Here is a 15,857-nt window from a genome sequence, read left to right as displayed (position 1 = left end):
CTACAATGGCTCTGTTGCACTTGCTGTTTGATTCATATTCTGTATTTTCCTAGAAATATTGAGAAACAGCACCCTTGCCCTTATTTTTGTAGTTGTCTACATTTGGCTAGAGTGAGTTCAGGCCATTTTCAAATAAGATCTTCTCTAGGAGAAAGTACTGGAAATCACTTTGAATAAGGACTCCTTCTCTGGAAGAAAGTTCATTGTATCATAGTGAAATTTCTATATGTATTTAAAAGTTGTTCTCCCCCACCCCTCCAGTTCTTCCTTGTTTGCCCTTTAGCCTTCCAATGAGTAAGCAATTTGGGCAGATTATTTTATTTGCAATTGCATTGGGTTTATGTCTGCTATATCATCTGTGTTCAGCTTCATTCTCTCACATTGCTTTGGGAATCTATCTAGTTGCATTCACTTTTTGAGATTGAAAATCTCACCCCTGTTTTTTGTTCAAGCTCAATTAGCTTATTGACATTCTCCTATAGCTGAGTGTCTCTGCTGTGTGAGATGCACTGAATGAATGATTATGTGTGGATGGTATTTTCTGAAGCTACTATGGGATTTGTAATGTGTCTTGGGTTCCTCTGGGGAAAAAAAAATAAGGTAGAATAGTTTATACTATGCATATTTGCTTTTAATGTTTAATTTGCACTTGTCTGCTAGTCCTGTGATCAGTTATTGTCTCTCATTGCATACTGTAAAGTTTCATACACAGGATTTTCTGATGGAACAAGCAACAGTACAGAGAGAATTATGGAAGTGTTTCCTAATTGCTTCAAGACTGCAAAAGACAATCTGTTGGGGACGGGATGGAGTTCTTTACTGACGGTAATCCAGGCTGGAACTCTAGAGGGTATGATTGAAACAGAAACATTTCCATAGTGGGCCAAATTTCTCAAAGACGCTTGCTGAATCAGTCCAGCAACCTGTCTCACATAGTAGCCAACCAGTTACTCTGGGGGGCCAACAAACAAGCCAAAGCCTTGTCCCTTGAATCTGATCTGTCCATTCAAAGGTACAACACTTGAAAATGGACCAGAGTTGCCAGCCAAACACAGGCAACTGCTAGGAGAAATGCAAATTGCCATTGTTCCAAAGTTGTGATGTACTTTCCAGCACAAACCCAGAAGATGCCATTAAGTTGAGGTGATCCTGGGATTCCACTGAAACAGAGCTGGAAGTGACATCATGCGGTCAGAACAATAGTGATTTCTACTGCATTTCCCTCCTGCCACCCTACTGAAGGGCAGCAGGTTTTGGGGGAGGCTTTCTTAGAATGGCATCGACTGTACTTTTTCATGCCCTTAATTTTACTGCTTATGGGATATTCCCTTAATGTGCATTGGGTGATGCATTTATTTATATATATCTCAATATAGAATTCCATAGTTCGGCTGGGAGGATGAAGAGGAGGAGGAGGAGATGATGATGATGTTGATATTGGATTTATACCCCACCCTATATTCTAAATTTCAGAGTCTCAGAGTGGCTTACAATCTCCTTTACCTTCCTCCCCCACAACAGACACCCTGTGAGGTAGGTGGGGCTGAGAGAGCTTTCATAGAAGCTGCCCTTTCAAGGACAACTCTTGAGAGAGCTATGGCTGAACCAAGGGCATTCCAGCAGCCGCAAGTGGAGGAGTAGGGAATCAAACCTGGTTCTCCCAGATGAGAGTCTGAAAATTAAAAAAAAAAAACTTTAAAGAGAAGAATGGAAGGACAGAAGAGTGGGAAGCCTGTGAAGTAAGTCAGGCTGAGTGTGTGTGACTGGCCCAAGTTCATCCAGCCAGCTTCCATGGCATTCAAACCGTGGCTCCCAGATCCTAGTTTGATACTCTTCACTATTATGCAACATTACATGAGAAGTGAGCATAGCAGCCTGTTCTATGCTACATCCACCTTGCATGAATCCAAGGTTTCAGAGAAATGAGGGAGCAGCAGCATTGTTGCTCCCTTGACACACCAGTGGACTCACAAGAGCTTACATAGCTGGAAATTGTTTATAGGTTTTGCTAGGCTTAACTTCATGTTCTCTTGGGATCAACACAGCAGAGTCAATCACATTACTATTCTGCCAATGCAGTAGAGGCCAATATGGTACCACAGTAGGCAGCATTGGATCATCTCAGTGCAATGCCGGGCAGCAGCCTTGCATATATGAAGGACTCTCAGATGGTGAGAGATCTGGATTAATTTATATCCTGCCCTTTTCCAAATGGGCTCAGGGCAGATAACAACATTTTAGAAACAATATAAAACAACAGTTAAAACCAATAAAAGTGAACAATACAGCTTGGCAGCTCAGTTGGGCACATCATAATATACTGAGAGTCTCAAACAGCAAACAGAATAAAACCAGTATTTCAGCAGAGGTGGTGTTGCAGTGTAGGGCCAGCCGATAGAATGGGATGCCCGCTGCTTCAACCCAAAGCCTGGTGGAATAGCTGTTTTGCAGGCCATACAAAAGGTAACAATTCAGTAAGGCCTGGATCTCTAAAGGGCGCTGATTCCACTAGGCTGGGGTCAAGGCTGAAAAAGCCCTGGCCCTGGTTAAGGCTAGTTGGACGTCCTTTGGGCCAGGGATGGTCAGCAAATGTTGTGTGCTGGATTGTAGTGTTCTCCGGTGTGGCCAGGAGGTGATGCCTGCCTCTAGGGGTACCCCACTTGAGCTAAGGGGACCCCAAGCTAAATAAAATGAGAGTCTGATCAGAAACAGGCCAAAAAACACTTCATTCAAAATGGAGTAGAGCAGAGAGTTTGTTCTGGTCCCCACCTAAAGACACCCTCTGGAAATGGCCCTCTCCCCTGTCCAAACAGAGTGCATAATGACTGCTGGTAAGTATTACTCACACCCTAATCCTCAGCTACTGATCAATGACCTCTCCCTCAGGCCCATTACTCCCACCTAGCTACTTCTATTCACTCCTATGATAATGTCTATCCTGTCTTTGTCTACTACACTGATTTCTTTTCTGGGTGTCAAACCAAACCCTCAGCTGCATCCTGACCCTTTATTACTGTGTAAGCACTATCTTTTGTTACCTGGAGATCCATTCAGGTGACCAGAGTCAGTTCTATTCATTGGCTTGAGGTGAGCAACCAGTCAGGTACCCAGAAAAGACTCATCACTGCCCACCACAAGCCAGCCCCTTTTCTGGGAGGGCCTCATCCCTCCAAAGATTATAACATGAGGGCAAGCTTCACTGTCTCTCTCAGTCTGAGCACATGTAACCAGATTGGTGCCCCCCCCCATTACTCTAAGTAAGGGGGGCCCTCAGATATGGCACATGGTAGTGCATGTCTACATCTTCAAGTTGTAACTGGACCTCACCACATCTGGACCAGGTAATATTGCCTTCCTCAAGAACCCCTCCCCAATTCCTCTATCAATAACCTTTGCCCTTCTTAGCCTCTGATTGCATGTATTGTGTATTTGTGTGTGAATGTACCCTTTTTCATATATTTTAAGTAAACATTTATAAAAATATATTTGCCTTGAGTATTCCTGTCTGAAAACTCAACTTCTGTATTATTGAAGACAAGATCCTTTGCTCCTAATTTGCTCTACCCAGTCTCCATATTGCTAATTTCCCCATTCTAAAAAGGAGATCCACAGCAATTTCCGCAACACCGGGGCATATATGGGGAAAGGCATTTCTGTAGATATGTTGGTCCCAGGCCTTGTAAGGCTTTAAAAGTTAAGACTAAGATCTTTAAATGGATCTGCTGCATTCTGCACCAGCTGGAGTTTCTGGATCAATCTCAAGCATAAGCCTATGTAGAGTGAGTTACAGTAATCCAACTTGGAAGTGACCATCACATGGATCACTGTAGCTAGGTCCTGGGGGGGCGGGGATTGGTAGGGCGCTAGCTGCCTGGCCTGCCAAAGATGATAAAAGGCAGTCCGAGCAACTGCTGTGACTTGTGCCTCCACTGAAAGTGAGGCATCCAGTGTCACTCCCAAGCGCTTCACCTTCTGGAAAGGAAAAAAGGAAAGGTCCCCTGTGCAAGCACCAGTCATTTCTGACTCTGGGGTGACGTTGCTTTCACAACATTTTCACAGCAGACTCTTTATGGGGTGGTTTGCCATTGCCTTTCCCAGGCATCTACACTTTCCCCCCAGCAAGCTGGGTACTCATTTGACCGACCTCGGAAGGTTGGAAGGCTGAGTCAACCTCAAGCCAGCTACCTGAAAACCCAGCTTCCGCCAGGGATTGAACTCAGGTCATGAGCAGAACTTAGGACTGCAGTACTGCAGCTTTAACACTCTGTGCCATGGAGCTCTTATAGCTCCTTCTGAGCCGGTGCTAAAAATGCACCATCCAGGGTTGGGAGCTGGATTCCCAGTCCTAATCCCCTCTGGTCCAGGTACAGAACCTCCATTTTAGCTGGATTAAGCTTTAATCGACTTTGCCTCAACCATCCCACCACAGCTTCTAAGGCCAAGGTCAGATGACCTGGAACGGAGTCTGGGTGGCTGTCCATCAACAGATAGAGCTGGATGACATCTGCATATTGATGACAAGCCAGCTTGAAACCTCGGGCAATCTGGGCAAGGGGGAGCATGCACAATCTAGGAGGACTGAATCCTCTGCTCTTGCCTTACTGTAGTGGAATGAAGAATCCATTTCAGCTTCAGAATTTATTTTTGGAGCCTTGGCAGAGTGGCATAAAATCACTCTGATCTCTGACCAAAGTTCTCAGAGCACAACCCAAGGCTTCAGTAATCTCTAAAAGGGGCATTGAATTGAATGGGAGCTGTACAAATTGAGATAATTGTGGACCAGTTTCCTGATGACTGAAGGTTTGAGTCCAAATAGAATCCTCTGTTTGCAGGTTATCACTGCTTCATCACAGGGCCACCCACCTATTGGAGGGCAAGCTGGAAGCAGTGCTGGCTCATTTCCCTTCATATCTCTGCAATGGTAAGGATCAGAGACTTGTTTTTTTTTAAAGGCAAGCTAAGAATCTGGACCCATTAATGTCCCAAATAGATACTGTTGACCTATCTAGAACTTAAGCAAAGTCCAGCTATCTGAGTCACATGGCAACCTCACATGATCTTTAATTGATAATTTCACCCCCAAATATGCAGAAGCATAGTATTAACACAGTGATATTTGCACAAGCGATACATAATATTCTTCTTGGAATCTGGTTATGATATGAAGCTGCCTTTCATTGTGTCAAAATTATGCCATTTAATTGAAAGCAAAATAAAAGATCTTTTGATATGATCTGAAGTAGGGAAATGAAATTAAAAATAGGAAATGAAATGTCAGGGGGAAAGAAAACCTTCACATTCTTTGGTGGTGTGTGATAGCATTTGGGGGTAATGTTCTATATCACAAAGCACCTTATGCACGTCTGATTGTGGTTGATGTTTTTTAAATGTTCTGCTTCTTCTGAAGCTTACTTTTCTGCTGTTGTCGATGATAGCAAAATCAGCACAACAAAACAAACACTGCAAAAAAGATGACTGAATCAATGACAAGAGGCACTCAGGAAATTCCAAGAGTTTTCTTGAATCAAACAGAAGTTCCTAAAGGGGCTCATTAAAATGGCAATACATCATTAAAGTTTTCTCAGTTGTGAAATTATATTCACCAGTTATGGAAGCCTTGTTTGTTTCAGCCACAGTCAGTCTCTTGAATTATATTGTTGAAAGTCTCTGGATAGAGCTACAGTGGAAATTCATATGCCTCATTGCCCAGCATGTCACAGAGCTTGCTGTGAATCCCCAATGCATCCACAAGCAAAGGAGATACTTCTCCTTAGGGGGAGTCCCTTTGACACCGACTTGGATTGTAGCCATATAGAGAAAGTCATACCAAGCAAAAGTTTCAAAATGTAGCTGATTTGAATCATAGCAATCATAAGGAGGGTCTGTGGCTGGGTGAAAGAGCATCTGCTTGGTGTGCAGAATATCCCAGGTTCAAGCCCCAGCATCTCCAGTTAAGAATCAGGTCACAGAAGATGCGAACTCTGTCTGACACCCTGGAGAACAGCTGCCAGTCTGAGTAGACAGTACTGACTCTGATGTACCAACAGTTTGATTTGGTATAAGGCAGTGTCACTTGTTCAGACACTTAGCCTCCCTCACAGCATTGTGTTGTCATACAAGTATAAGAAGGCACTACATTTTAGTCCCAAATATGGGCAGATGGTAAAACTGACTCTGTAAACTATGTTCACCTTAAGTCTTCTTTTGTTATGGACTGTGATGGGTTCTGAGAGATCACTTAAGACTTGCACTGAAGTCCAAATTGCAAGCTTACATAAATGACTAATGGTCCACATAGTTCTATTTGTCACATGAAGCCAAAGCATGAAGCCTCAGCTTTTGGAAACCTCCCAGGCCTGATCATCTAGAGATAATCAGATAAATGACTGTTTCCAAGGATCAATGGTTATTGCAACTTCGTGGATAAACTACCCATTAACTAGATTTCATGATGGTCAGTGAATTTTGCCTAAAAAATTGTCATGACCTGACCAACTGTTACCATCAGGTGTCCCTTGGTTTCCTGCTGTCTGGAAGGTCAACCATGTCTAGGGAAAAACAGTATGGAGTATCCTATTACTGTTTGCTAGCTCACAGTAAACCAGAAAGTCAAAGGCAATTTCACATTCATTACTTTAAACTCTTATGATCTGAAGGCACTCTTTCTTTGTCTCTCCCTATATTTTCATTCTACACACTGCTCTGATTAATCTTTCTCACCTGTCTGAGAGGCATGGCTGTCCCATATTTCTCTTCAACTTGCACTCTCCCTAACAAATTACTTTTTTCAACCCCTTTTTCCCATTTCTCTTTTGGGTTAGTTTCCTCCTCCCCCCTCCTGGCTGCTTTCTGTTGCTTCCGTGATTCTTGCAACAATCATGCCTAGAATACATACAATTATATTTGTATTGCACAAAGATGATTTCCAAATAATTTATTTTAACTATTTAAACTATATTGTATTTGAACTGGGCATTTTTGTCAAACCAATCAATTGTATGAGGCTTATAAGCTTGAAACATCTTTAAATGTCTAGGATCCAAGGCAAAGACAGACAAATGGCATAAGAAGGACACAACTGGATCAGATCAGAAAATTATTTGCCTGTTGGACAGATCATCAGGGACACCAACTCCACCATGGGAAGAAATGAACTATAGTCCCATCAATCCCATCCTAGTTTGCAGTATCTGTTTCAATGAATTCCATTAATGGATGGTGCAGATGTTTAAGTTAATGGATGGTGTAGATTCGAAGGATCTGAGGATGAAGATCCATCTCCTCCCTGGGCAGAGTTCCAGAGACACCATCCCTACCACAGCTGAGGTTAACTTCTGTCCACACCCAAAGCATCTCATTTTTGTATCACAAAATGTTTTCTCATTTAGATTGGGTGCCTCTTGCGTACAGCGATGCATTTTGGGAAAACAATGCTGTAAACCAAGGAGACAGAATGAGCAAATGGGCAACCATGTAGACAGGCAGACAGGCAGCAGCCTCTTCCATTGTTGTTCCCTAGCAACCAGTATTCAGTTGTGCACAATCAGAAAAATTAACTGTGGCCCTTCATAAGTCTGGGTTGCATTTCCCCATCGGAGCTATGTAGTATGATTGGTGCTTGTCACTACAGCATGAATCAGAGCATGAAGCAAAATCCATGTTGGATTTGGGCTGGTCTGGGGTCTGGGAAGTGATGTTTGCTGAAGCTTGTGCTCCATGGACATTCCCTTAGTTTTGGGGGCAGTCTAGGAAACAGAAACATCTCCCAGAAAACCTGGCATCAGTGCCAACAAACTCCCAGGCAATGCTGGGGGTGGAATTCTCTCCAGCTTTGGAAACACCAGTTGGAACCACCAAAATTGACAGGCATGGCTGACTGCCAGTTAGAGAGTTCCTATTCAGCTCTATAGGATCTGAAAACTATATAAGCCGTGGGTGCAGTCCCATGTTCCTTTGCTGGGGGGGTTGCAATGAGCAGGAGATGATCAATATTGTCTTTGCAAATTTGCAAATAATAGCATGTAGAAGTTGATCAGGTTCAGCTTCTCTGGGCAGGGGAGGGGAGGGGATTGCATTGCTCGTAGTTCTGTCTGTGACATGGCACCTGACCTTATGCTCATGTTAAGCAGGGGGGTTCACTTGTGGGTTGTTCTGAATATTTTTACACTCCACCATCTTTTGTCAATCAACTTTTTGGTCTATGTGTGGTATGTTTACTGTGCCAGGGCTATGTGTGGGGATTTCCTTTACTTTTGCTGTAGCCAATTTCTGTTACTTCTGGCTCTCTCTTTGCTGGCGGCTTTGGGTGTCGAGGGCTAGGGTTGTGATTCCACAGCCTCTCTGCTCATTATAAGTGGTGGGACATAGATGGTGGGTGCCTTAGATGGTATGTGCCTTATCTGAGAGCTCATTTACTTACAAACTCCATCCCACCTATCTTTTTTGGATCTTCTGGCTCTCTTTCTGCTGGGATTTTTGGGTGTCTGTAGGTCAGGGCTTTGATTCCACAACCTCCCCCTCAAGTCTAATCAGCACATAATTTGGAATTCATGTCGGGGAGCATCATGGGGAGATCCACTGCAAGTCTGATACCTCTAGCTCACATAGGGTCTCTCTTCTATACACTCCATAACCCGCAACTGATGTCTCCCCCAAAAGCACTTTCCTGGAGTACCTTCGGGGTTTTTTTTTGGGGGGGAGGGGTTAACTCAGACGCCCTATGTCCAATCTTCACCAACTTTGGTGGGCAGGTAGCGGAGAGTCAGCTGGAGATATGCTGTGAGTTTGGAGTCTCTAGCCCCCCAGGGGAGCATTCTACTGCACCCTAAACTTCCCAAACTGGTTCTGTCCATTTGAGGCTGGTTTGGCTCAGGGTTCAGTCCGCCGCCGTGGACCCTGAACCAAACCGAACCGAACCACTTTTTTTTCACTCCATGCTCACCCCTAATTGTCAAATGCATCGAGGTGCACATTATGAACCAAATAACGTATCTGTATACAGAATGCCAACAATGTATCACAGAAGAATCTACTGGCAGAATAATGGTGCTAGTTAACTATTAAGAAATAGCATTTTATTCATTCTGTGTGTCTAATAAAGGCTAGAAATCCTCTTGTGAGTTGGCTTTTGGGCATGGGGAAATAATTTATTTGTTTGTTTGTTTAAATATTTGATGACCTGCTGAAACACTGGGTCTATGGGAAACATTTTTATTTAATGAACACTAGAGGGTGTTTAAATATTTTACAACAAAAAAGTGCTCAAAAAGCCCAATAAAACCATCATTTTAGATCTGTATGGGAGAGCAGAATTCTGGTGCTTATGACTAAAATGTATGTATTTTAGTAGATGCCAGTACTTAGGTGTCTTTAAGCTTAAGAAATTCCCACAACACATCATATTTAAATGAACGTATGGTTTTTGTTGAGTAGTAAGCTTTTTCTTGTGGGAACATCAAAGTTTTAGAATGAAATGAATTAAAGAGAACATCACAGGACATTTTTTAAAATTAGAGATTCTGTAAGAATGTTAGGGTTGGATCCGACCAATCTTGCTCAGTTCTCCTCACTGCAGCCCCAATTCCACAAAGGTTTTGTCCATGCAAATAACTTTGTCCCCAGTATAGCCCTTTTGGATGATCAAAGAGGTCCTCTCTGACTTCTCCCCCTCCTCTGCTAATGGAAGTTCTTCTGGTGGAATACAAAGCTAGTTGGATACAGACCTTAGTCTGATAGCAAAAAAAGCAACATCTCCTGTGACATCAAGAGCAGGTTTAGTGTAGTGGTTAAATGCATGAGCTCTTATTTGGGAGAACTGGGTTTGATGCCCCACTCTTCCACATACACCTGCTGATGTGACCTTGGGTCACCCACAAGTTCTCTCAAGCCCGTTCTGCTCAAGAGCAGTTCTGGGAGAGCTCTCTCAGCCCCACCTACCTCACAGGGTGTGGGGAGGAAAAGGTAAAGGAGATTTGTAAGCTGCTCTGAGACTCCTTTGGCTAGCAAAGGGTGGAGTATAAAGCCAATCTCTTCTCTTCCTCCTCCTTTTCTTCAATATTGACACATTTATTCTGGCCTAAGATTTCATGGGCTGAAGTCCATCAGATGCCTGGAAGAATACACCCTATTATAAGAAAGCTCACATGAAAACATAGTCATGTGACTCTTGGTGGATAGATACAACAAACTCATATTGGGTTCATACCAGTTTAACTCTCCTGTCTTCTCCTCAAAAATCTTGGGTAATAGAATTTGGTGAGAGTGCTGATAATTCTCTGATAGATACCTGTAGTCACCTTGTGGTCCAGGATTCCCTCAGAGAAGGGAGTTACTATTGAACCACTTTAGCTTTTATTATGTTAGAATGGTTTAATTCAGATAATGTGAAGTGTGGCATGATGTAAACTGTAATGTTGACCTCCTATTCCACATATAATTGAGCTATATATACTTTAAAAATATTTCATGTAATGGAAATATGAGACAAGATTTCTGTATGTTAGATTCTTGGAGTGCTTCAGGCAAACTCCTGTGCTTGCCTTTATGCACGTAAATCAATGGTTCTGAAACTTTTAAAGTGCAGGCCCTTTTTTAAATGCTGGAGAAAACTCTGAAAGTTCTCTTAGCTGTCATGGGTGAACATGAACATGAAAGTTCTCTTAGCTGCTAAAAATGAAATGTGATCACAAATGTCAAGCAGCACTCTTGAACCTTAAAAAGAAATACTTGCCTGTTTCAAGCTCTTGAAATTGTCCTAAATTTTATATCAAAATTTCTGCACATCTGTGCTTTCACAAAACTTTCCTGAAGTTGCCTCTCCTCCTCACCATCTGCTGATGCTCCAACTAGTCTGACACAAAAAACCTGTGCTAATGAACCACAAGTAGATGGTTCCACAAGTAAATGGTGACAGTCTGCCATTTGTTCATCTCCGATCTGTTTCGATGAAACTACCCTTACTATTTCCACACAGCAGAGAGCATTTTAGCTTTGGGGGAGAAACTGTTATAGAAGCAGAATATTTACTGCCCCCCCACCGAAGACAGATTTTCATTGGGGGGAAAGGTTTAATCAGCAAATTTTGAAGTCACTGCATCACTTCATCCACAGAACAAAACATGCTTGTCTCTGTACCCCCCTGCAATACTGCAGGGAATTTGCAGGAACTGTATTGGATATGATGTGGGGGTCTGCAATGGGAAGGGGCAAAGGGAAAACCTGTGTCCTTCCTCTACTATTGGGGGTCTCACTGGTGGGAACCAAGCATTGGATGCATCCCACTGATTTAAAAAAGAGGAGCTTTCCTTGGTTGACTGAATCCTGGGTGAGCTCTTTGGCTTGGCTCTAAAATTTCAGTCCTGCCCATTTGTGCCTGTCTTATTCCCCAAGCTGAATGTTTGTTGAGCGTTCTAATTTGGATCTCAAATAATTTACAAATTCTTACAGTGCTATCTGGGAACTGTGGTTCAGTCTGATAAGTTCTGGACATTCAGCAGTGAGATGAATTATGTGTGACATGCACATGATTCCCCTAGGACATATGTAATCCACTCAAGCCACTCAATTGCAAACATACCCCAACAGTGCCTATGAGGCCAGCCACCATGCTGAATGTCACTAGTTGTGCAGATTTTAAAAAAAAACCCACACAAAATGTTACTTGCTTGAAACAGTTGAGAAATCATTTGTGCATTGCACAGGATATTCATCCGAAGATCGAACAGGCTCTCTGAGTAAAGTTGATGCATTTTTTCCAAACAAGTTAGCAGTTAAAAAAGTGGGTTGGATCCTGTGGAGGATTGCTGCTAATGGAAGGAGGGTCTTGGGCTGCCATGGGAGACAATTGCACTCCACTGATAGAAATCCTTCCATCAGTGAATATTTCCAGTGGGATCCAAGCCAAAATGGTGACAGTCTGCCATTTGTTCATCTGAGATCTGCTTCGATGAAACTACCCTTACTATTTCCACACAGCAGAGAGCATTTTAGCTGTGGGGGAGAAACTGTTATAGGAGCAGAATATTTACTGCCCCCCCACCAAAGACAGATTTTCATTGGAGGGGGGGGGGAAGGTTTAATCAGCAAATTTTGAAGTCACTGCAATCATTAGCTAGTGCTGGAGAAAATAATAATTAAAAACAAGCAGCATTTCACACCACTAATAATATTTCAAGACTTAATGAGCTGCTGGCTTTAATGAATGCCTTTACACTGATAAGAAATTGCTGTAATGAGAGCTCATGCCAGACAGTTAATATCACGGGATGGTCCCTCTAAGAATTGGTGGTTGTGTCAAAAACAAAGTTTTCCATCTATTTTGGGGTTGCCAGATGCACAACGCTTTTATCTTTGTGGTGGCTTGTGCATGCAGGGGGTCTCTTTCAAACTCTATTATGGGAAGAAGGGCTCTGTTTAATTGTTGGATGCAATAAATATTGTTGGAGGTTGTGTCTTTTTTGTGAACAAGAAGGAAGAAACAAGAGCCAGTCTTGCAAATGCTTGGTATATAGACATAGAGAATGCAGGAACGGAAAACCCTAATGGATATATACTGGCTTGCATATTTCTCTCCTTCCAACAGCATTTATACCATCCATCCCCCCCCCCCCCATATGTCTTTTCTGTCACAAAGGCTTGGAAGAATTTAAAATTAAATAATAAAGCAGGGGAAAAGAGCATTGCTCACACAGTCTTGGGAGCTGAGTGAATATATCCTGGATAGATAGCAACGCTCACTTAGCACAAGCTTACCTTGGCTATTCTGATTAGCCATGTTTCTCTAAAGTCTCCAGAAGAGGCCTTCCTCAGGCATGCTATTTGACAGCCTCTTAACTGGAGACCAGCCATGAGACCTTGTGCATGCAAGTAATGTGCTTGGTCATAAAGCTATGGTCTCCTCTGGCATGACTATAAATTCCACCTTTCAACATAAGGGTGAAGGTATGAAACAGCTTGGAACTCCTGTCATGCCTAGATCCACCCATGTACAAGACCTCCCATTTGTTACAGTTTTTGTCCTCTGTAAAAGCACATCAGAGGGTGAGCAGGAAACAGCCAAAATCATGTCTCAATCAGCTCAGCTAAGAATCTCCTGTTCATAGCAGCACAGTTATCTTTCTTTTGAATGCTATTTGTACAGGTTTGAAGTCTTGTGAACTAACCTGGAAGCCAACTTTGACCAATAATAGGATAGAAATATAATAAACATGTGACCATATGCTATTTCTCTACACTGTATGACAATGATTGTCAATTTCACTACTCGGTGTCTTTAACTGGTGATGGTTCTCAAGAAAGGGGTCTTTCACACCTGCTCCCAGAGAGTTTGATTTTAACTGGAAAGGTTTTCACTGCTTTCTGAAGTCACATTCTCACCAATGTGGAGCATTTCTAAGTTTCATTTATTTCAGTAGGAAGGTTAATCACATACCCAAATCCATCCTGCTGAAATCAGCGGAACCTAAACGAAATATTGACCATCATGTCATGCTAGAAAAGAACCAATACGAGATATGAGCCAAGCATAGTTCCCTGCTCTTTGCTTCATTCTGCTATAGTCAAACAATAAATAAAATATCTAAAGTACTTTCTCATTAATTTCACCCAGGGAACAATAGTCCAGGAAGCTACTAGTTCAGGAATATAGATATGTGAGAATGTGCACCTTCAGATTCACGTTGATCTCTTGCTCAGTATTATAGGTTTTATAATGTGAAAATCTGAGATGTGATTTAGCAGTACAAACAGAGCTGGACCATCCCCTTGCTGCACAATTTTTCACAGGGAATGCATGTCATCTTTCCTTTTGTTCTCTGAGCTAAGCAAGCTTCATATTTCTCACCACTTCTTATTTGTCAATCAGTTTGAATTGGTGAAATTAATTTTATCTTCCACTAAATATGAAAAGGAGCAGGATTCTTTTATTGCATGCAGTCTGCCAGGCACACATGATGTAATGACATTTCGATACCCCCACTATGGTTCTGTTTCTATACCCCAAAGGCAAACCATTTCCCCTTCTGTTTCAGTTTGTCTAGGTTCTCTTGTCACTGATGAACCAACCACTCAGGAATACTAACAAATGAATTGGAATTCCATTAGGAATACTAACTAGCCCACTATGAACCTTTAAAGGCCAAAGGGCTTTGAAGAGTAAGGATCTGATATTAAAGATTGTGTTGCAACCACTTGTCTGAAGAAAATTTAATTCAAGTACAAGCTGTTATTGAGAATTCAATGTACATTGTATGTCCCCCCCCCCTGAATAAAAATGAGCAAATTTTCCTTTTCCTTTTACTCTTGTGGTTTCTCTGACCTAAGTCTCACTCCTCCTGAATTATGATTAAACTAGAAAGACTTTAAATTGAGAAGTGGAGTACACACCATTTGCTACACAATTCAGTTCTTTCAGATCTACCTGCTCATGTTACTGATGCACACATGCGCACCCTGATAGAGCCTCTGGAAAAGTATATTCATGGCTGCATCAAAATTCTTTGTGTATCATGCGTTACTTCTGCACACCTGCATGCCTGATGTTTCCAAGCAGGTATGCAGTTCCGTATTTATGTGTGAGCATCTCGATTTAGAAATTAACCTCAACACATTACCTTTTGCTAAAGAAATTGATTTCTCCTTGGGGTACAAGATGTGCAAATTTTCTCTGCCAGCCTGCTCCACACATGTTGGTGTTGTGTTGAGCTTGATTGGTATTTTAAACTATATTATTTAACCCTCTGATGCATTTGGAGGCACTGTTTATATGAAATCAATAAGAGGTTTTGTATATATCTCACCTCTTGTCAGCTGAAAAATGTCCCTTTTCTGGTGACCTTTGCTTCTAGAAGCAAACAAGAGCCAGACAGAACAAAAATACTTCCTCATGGATTTATTTTTTAGACCGTGAAAAGTAGATACTCCTCTACATGGTGGAAGAAGAATTGTATTTTAGCTGCAGGTCTCTGCACATAGAATGCCACTGTCTCATACTAGACAAAATTCAAGCAAGCTTCTTTTGCTGAACCACTCTAACCAAATATGTGAAGGAAGTTCATCGCTCCCAGTCACACAGCCAGGCTTAATCTAATGAATAATACATTGAAGGACACTGTATATTTAGCAGAGCATCCAAAAGACAAGCTTAGTGCTAGTATTTACTAGCTACCAGGAATAATTGGCATTTATGAGTCATTCATAGTTTTCATCTGGTGTTGACTTTGGACAGGAGGAAAAAAAAAGAGGTGGGTGCTAAGGACATTGCTTTGTACATGAACAGTTTAACAAAGTACATAACCTAACTTTTGGGATCAATGTAAAAAGAAATAATGGAAACAATCACCAGTACAGATTCTGAAAACACTGTGATCTGGCAAGAACAGGTCTCCCAGCTGGCTTAGTTCTTGCATTCATAACAAGATAGAACCTAGCCAGTCCGTCTTCTGTCTGGGCCATGGGATGGAGACAGTGCTGGTCGCCTTGGTAGATGACCTCCAGAGGCATCTGGATCGAGGTGGTGTGGCGGTGCTGATGTTAGATCTGTCGGCGGCATTCGATACGGTCGACTATCAGCTACTGACCTGCCGCCTCGCCAACATAGGGGTTAGGAGTTGGCCTTACAATGGTTTTCCTCCTTCCTCAAGGGACGGGGACAAAGAGAGGCAATCGGGAGTGAGCTGTCCCAGAGGTGCACACTAGATTGTGGGGTGCCCCAGGGAGCAGTTCTCTCCCTGATGTTATTTAACATCTAGATGCACCCCCTTGCCCAGATTGTCCGGAGGTCTGGGCTTGGTTGTCATCAATATGCAGATGACACCCAGCTCTATCTGCTAATGGAAGGCTGACCTGAGTGCATCCCAGGG

Source organism: Heteronotia binoei, chromosome 21 (assembly GCF_032191835.1).
Source record: "Heteronotia binoei isolate CCM8104 ecotype False Entrance Well chromosome 21, APGP_CSIRO_Hbin_v1, whole genome shotgun sequence".
Lineage (NCBI taxonomy): Eukaryota > Metazoa > Chordata > Lepidosauria > Squamata > Gekkonidae > Heteronotia > Heteronotia binoei.
This window is presented reverse-complemented; position numbering follows the sequence as displayed.